The sequence below is a fragment of the Hippocampus guttulatus genome, chromosome 2 (assembly GCF_054856545.1).
Source record: "Hippocampus guttulatus isolate MCC_2025c chromosome 2, RoL_Hgut_1.0, whole genome shotgun sequence".
Taxonomy (NCBI): domain Eukaryota; kingdom Metazoa; phylum Chordata; class Actinopteri; order Syngnathiformes; family Syngnathidae; genus Hippocampus; species Hippocampus guttulatus.
The window spans coordinates 3,698,228-3,704,798 of NC_141262.1; the positions used below are offsets into that span (position 1 = coordinate 3,698,228).

The 6,571-nt window shown below is 43.2% G+C and overlaps 1 long non-coding RNA gene across 1 annotated transcript; it reads left to right on the forward strand.

The window, feature by feature from the left end:
- The first annotated feature begins 950 nt into the window (after window positions 1-950).
- LOC147208252 (uncharacterized) lies at window positions 951-1,850 on the forward strand. Its single transcript, XR_015100288.1, has 3 exons — window positions 951-1,143; window positions 1,584-1,640; window positions 1,713-1,850. It is a non-coding gene; the product is annotated as an uncharacterized LOC147208252 (long non-coding RNA).
- Window positions 1,851-6,571: the final 4,721 nt, after the last annotated feature.

Below are 6,571 nucleotides of genomic sequence, written 5' to 3' on the forward strand. Positions count from 1 at the left end.
AGACGAAGCCATCTGGCTCCCCTTGCGACTCTCTTCCCCCGCACTTCTTTCAGATACACAATGAGTTGTTGAACTTCACAATAGAATGGTTTGAATGCTGGAGTTCAATACATCAAATTAGAAATCCCCACTTATAAAAATACGGTTTTTTTAACCTTACATCGAGAACAGGCCTGCCACCCATTCCCTAAAGGTGTCAGTATTTGAACTATGCATTCTATATGTGTAGCTAGCAAAAACATTTGTCTTATTTACCAAGGACAGCTGCAGGGTAATAAAATCAAGGAGATACCCAAGCTCCTGTGTCATAGCTTGCACCACCTTAACTCATTTACACCCTTTGATGTATAAATACGTCAATTAGCGCATAGCCGTTCCCTCCCCATGACGTATTAATACGTCAATCACGTGTTTTCATGGGGGAGGGTGCAAGAGAGTCCGATGCAACTTCTCACCACAGGATTAGGCTTGACGGCAATGTTAAATAGCAAAAAAATGGCCATCGGGTGGCAGTGGTGCAAAAATCAACCAGGATCACGCCGCAGAAGTAGTAGAAAGGGCGTACAGTGAAGGAGGGGCGAAAGTGGATAGTGGATTGGAACATTAGCAACGAGCAACGATGGAGAAAAGGAAATAACTAACTAAAAATGATTTTTTTTTTCGGTATAAAAGCGTCCTCGAAACAAAACAACAAAGGAGATGGTGTTTGTGTCGAAGAGAAAATGACGCTTCGGTCACATAATCGAAAGCGGCACCCGTCAAACGAACGTCGGCCTGCACAAACATGGCGTGCTACACGCGGCCCGCATAGCTCACGCCGAGTTTCGAGTTCATCTGATGAAGATGAACTTGATCCACGTCAGCGATCATCGCTTGGCAGAGCATTTTGTGCCTCCCGATGCCCCACATCGCCCACAAATCGTCTCCCCGGCGACTTCCAGCGGTGACGGCAAAGAGGCTGCATTGCTTCGCATGGCCGACGCCGGGCACACGTCAGCGATTCGTTGGAATCGTCTCGTAAAGACGACGGCGAAAACGATGAATTGGAGAGCGATTTGGATCCCGATATGTCGGACGAATATGTGCCTTCGGACATAACGGAAAGCAGCTGAGAGTCCTCGCCAGAGCCGCTGGAACGAGGAGGTAACTGCTGACTAGCTTGCAAGTTCCCATTCAAAACTTCATCACTTCTTATGCCTCCTCAGTCACTTTTATGTACCGCTACATTCCCCGCTATACTATGAAATGGCCAGTAACACTAATCATTTATGTACGGTTGATGCGTCTCGTAGATGTGGATGAAAATATGCGCTGACTTGCATGTCGCCATAGGTTTAAAAAAAAAAAAAAAAAAACAGGACACATTTGGTCCGCTCAGCTCTGCTAAAACCACTAGTGTTAAATTCATATTCCATTTCATTTCAAATTGGATGCTGAGCAACGTGGAATGAATGGTGTAAAAATAGCAGTGTGCGAGCATGTATGTGTGTGTGTGAGAGATGTTGAAATGTAAGTGGAAAGCAACAATAAAAAAATTAGAAAAATAAAAGTGTGGTAATTGTACATACTTCTATACATTACAGATTGTCCAACCAGAAGCCAAAAGATGACGACTCCTCGCTTTGGTGGTGGAAAGAAAGGTAAATAAAATGATTGTACCTCACTCTGCAGCAAGATATATTTGCAACTTTTTATGTTTCTATAATTTATAGGTCGTGCATCTGGACGTGGTGGGATGAATCGATGGTGACAAACTGGATGGAAGCCAAAAACCATCTTCTCCACAGCTGCACTTTTGTTCATAGTTCAATAGTTTTGTTGTGTGCAAATAAATTATTTTGCGACAAAAACATTATTTGTAATGTTCTTTTGTAGGAGGAACACATTATTGAGGTATTTGAGCTGCCACAAAAGCAAAAAATAGTGTAAAACTTGAAATGATGCTTGAAATGCATGCTTTTACAAAAAGCTCATTTTCTCTGGATTTCTGCAGAAAATCGTCCTTTTCCATAAAATTTAGCAGTTTTCTAATGCTGATTGCCAACGAACGGAGAAAGATAGAAACAAACTTTTTTTCTGCTGAAAGAAGAGAGTCTCACCTTTCTTTTGACAGGTTGCATGTATATATAGCCATAGAACAGAAAATTCTGTGGGCCTTGCAAATCAGTCAAAATTCAGTAAAATGTGAGGGATTGAGGGGGTTGCTCCAGTGAAAAGGGGTGGTATTCAATGAGTTAACTTCCAAATTATAGTCCACATAAATAGCTACTCCTCCACTAAATTTGTTTTATATGGGATTTGGTTTGGAGCCCGGTTACGATCAATTTGATCCTGGAGTGGTGGGTGGTCCAACTTCTCCACCCTGCGCTCCAGGTCCGTCACATGCCGGTCTTTCTCAGCTTTGACCTCCTCCACCAGGGTCTGTGCTGCATTTTGACAACAGACACCTTCTCTGACAAAAATAAATAAATAAATAAATAAATAAAGAGCGACTTCCTAATGTCGTCTCCCTCTTTGGCAGTGTTGTTTCCAAGGACCGGCAACCCGAGGCCGAGGCCAAGGCCAAGGACTTGTCTCCGAGGCCAAGGCCAAGGCCAAGGCCAAGGACTTGAGAAATTTTCCGAGGCCAAGGCCAAGGACCAAGGACTGATTTTGAAACTGAGGCCTAGCCGAGGACATGTATAAAACAATGCTATCATACCACTTGGCAGATCCTCATGATTTGCAACACCCCTCCATCATAACCCTTTGCACTCCCTAACGCTTGAATTAAGTGTTTTTATTCAAAGAGTAGAACAGTCAGGGTACGTCTTATTTATACTGAGAAAAACATAAATAAAAGCATATGATATACTGTACATTTATGAATAAATGTTTTAGTGCAGTAGTTTCTTAATATGAAGTAAATCAACACTCAACAGGCATGACGTGGCACGGAACACAAGTTGAGAAATGACTTTGCATAGAAGTCAATCACTGAGTGCAGAAAAAGCGGTAATCTCTCAGTGATAATTTTACAGTTTACCGGCAGCGAGTCCCAGGGACTTGCTCTCGTGTTCTGTGCATACGTCACAGGTGAGTTTCGTGATACGCCCTTTGGACGATTCATACGAAAAATTAAATCAGACAAGCATACCCATTTCTTGAATATCGTAATTTGTAGACCTTGGTGAGTTTTTTTCGCCGCCATCTCAAACTTTCATCCGCGCGATTCCTCAGTTTGCGGACTAAAATAACAACCCGCATGTGCACGTAACGTCATCTGTTGTGTCCCCCCCCCCCCCCCCAACACTGAAAACAAAACAAAACGAAAGTAAATTAGAAGAAACACACTCACACACCACATCACAAACGCACATACAGGCGCAGTGAAATCGCGTGGATCACACAGTCAATTCAAGTGCGGTGACTTTTATAATTAAACTATTTTTCGGTACCGTGAAAATGACGCCACGGAAACAACACGCTACCGGTAACGATTGTTACTGTGAAATCCTCAGGCTTGCCGTAGTTTTTTTGTTTGTTTGTCTGTTTTGACTGAGAAATTTCCGTGCGTCCCGTGAGAAAATTATGCGTCTAGGACGCGGGACGAGATGGCTGAATCTCTAACCATTCTGTGAGTACGACTATCATTACCACTAATACTACATTAATTAATACCTTCAACTTCACAATAATAATAAATAATTAAATCAACCATGATTTTAAACTATGTATTATCAATATTCATTATTCCAAACATGAGAAAGCATTCAGCAAACATAACTGGAATCTAGCAAAAAACTCCAAATCCCAATGGCCAAACCCGGAAGTGAACTGCCAACATTATTGACTCCAGCTGTAACGCAAATTACTTGGTTCAAACAAACGTTCTAGTGCGACCGCACAAACGTGACGACTGTGCAAAAATAACTAAATAAAAGACACCACTGTTACAGGAAGGCTTTACACGCTATTTAAACTGCCGATCGCAAACGCAACAAACCGTGATTGAAACTAACTGTGATGCCGCTCTTAATACGTTGCACTAACTATTACCTGTCAGTGGCAGACCCGCCCCTCTTAAAGCGCCAGAGTTAATCCATCAATATGGGTTTCCTTGGATGGAATTTATTAGATTCCTTCGTGATTATTGCGGGCCTTAAACAAGGGATTCGAGGCTCTAATCCCTCATTGTGTCCGAGGACCGGCAATCCGAGGCCAAGGCCAAGGACCAAGGACTTGACTCCGAGCCCAAGGCCGAGGACCAAGGACCGCCCCTCGGTCCTCGAGGCCAAGTACCGGCTCTAGGAACACATCTCTGCTCTTTGGCTGCCAGCACCTTCGTGGGTCCCATGACATGTCCTCCCCCTGTCGGCATGTTCAAGCAAGGACAACAAAGTAAAGCTTTTAATAACATTCAATAAATGTTTGGGAACTGAGGACAGTTTGCTGACGCTTTGTTTGTGGAATTCTTTCCCATTCTTGCTCGATGTACAGATTCAGCTGTTCAACAGTTCAGGGTCTCAGTTGTCATATTTTACATTCCTAACGCGCCACACATTTTAAACGGGAGACAGGTCTGGAAGCAGGCCAGTCAAGTACCTCCCCCCCATTCGTATACAACTGAGCCATGCTGTTGGAACATGTGCGGAATGTGGTTTTGCATTGTCTAGGACGGTGAAATAAGCAGAGGCGGCTATGAAAAAGACATTTGGATGGCAGCATAGAATGCTGGCTTTTGAACTTTGCGCCCGGATGTTTCTTTTCCTCTTTGGCCTGGAGGACACGTCCTCCAAATTTTCCGAAAACAATTCGGTATGTGGACTTGTCAGTCCACAGAACACTTTGTATTACTCCATCTGAGATGAGGTCAGGCCCAGAGAAGCCGGTGGCGCTTCTGGGTGTTGTTGATGAATGGCTTCATCTGCATAGTAGAGTTTTAAATTGCACTTATGGATGTAGCGCCCCAACTGTATTGATATCCGTGATATCCTTTGCGCATTGACATTGGTTTTTGATTAATGCCACCTTGGAGATTAAAGGTCATGGGCATTCAATTTCGGCCTTGACACTTAGTTGGGCATTTCTCCCGGTTCTCTGAATCTTTTGCTGATACAGTATTATGGACCGTAGATGATGAAATCCCTAAATTCCTAGTGAAGATATCACCTATATATGTTATATGTTTAGCTTAAAACTTTGTATCATAGACAGGTCGACTTTGACACTAGTCTCTGTCCTGAACATCTGCTGAAGTACTTAAAACAAAGAATGTAGTGTGAAGTTTAGATCCTATTTTCACTTGGTTAATTAACAGCCCCCCGAGGGTTTTCTTGCCTCCTCCACCTCGTAAAAGTCCCTGAAGGCTGTCATGTGCCTTCCAAGAGGAACTCTTATCTCAATATTTGTGGACCAGCAGATATGGTCTGTACTTTGTCAAAATGCCAAGATCGAACTACATTGACCTTTCTTTGTTTCAGATTTTTACATAAGGGGAAGGACTGCCCGCCCCTAATTAACATACTATGCCTATATGTACGTGTGACTGTAGTTGCTCGGGGCTTCCTGATGAAATCTGAGACTCACAGGAGCCCGAATCGATTCGTGTTCACACTTGGGCCCTGAACGTTCAGTAAAACATCTTGCAAGAACTTCTCCATTTCCAGCCTCTGACTTTCGCACATCAACTCAGCCCGAATCAAACGAACACGCGGAGGACCTGGGGAAGTGGAGAACGGTGAAGGGATCCCGCCGTGTCGACAACAACACGCTTCCCCTGCTTGATCATCCTCCAACACTAGCAAGAGTACATTGAGGAACATTGTACTTAAAACTGGTTGACAAGTTTCTCACGCAGTTAGTCACAAAGAGCTCAACCTCAGTCCATCTTTGCTTGTGAATGACGTTCTTTTTAAGAATCAATCATGGCACCCACCTGTTCCCAGTTAGCCTGTTCACCTGTGGGATGTTCTAAACAGGTGTTTGATGAGCATCCCTCAACTGTCTATCAGTCTTTTTTTGCCACCTGTCCCTGCTTTTTTTGGAACATGTCGCAGCTACTAATGATTATTTGCTGAAAACAATCAAGTTTATCAGTTTGAACATTAAATATGCTGTTTCTGTAGTATATTCAATTAAATATAGATAGAATAAAATGATTTGCAAATCATATTCAGTTTTTGTTTGACACAATGTTCCAAATGTGTTGGAATTGTTTGTGTGTGTGTGTGTGTGATTAATGATTCAGCCAGTGAAAAGGGTTTAAAATTATGTACCCGTATTTTCACGACTATAAGGCGCCATTAAAAGTCTTCAATTTTCTCCAAAATGGACAGGACGCCTTATAATGCGAAGCGTCTTTTGTATGCGCTGAGTTCCAAAACCTGACTGACAGCCGACACGCTGTTTATATAGAGAAAAGGCGGAAGTGAGTGTGGACAGGCATGCGGCAAAGAAGTCGGCCAATCAGTGAAGGGTGGGCGTGTATATATACATATATGGAGAGAAAGAGAGCGAAAAGGCAGACGTGAGTGACAGGCATGCGGGGAAGCAGTCCACCAATGAGTGAAGGGTGGGCGTGTAAGTGGAC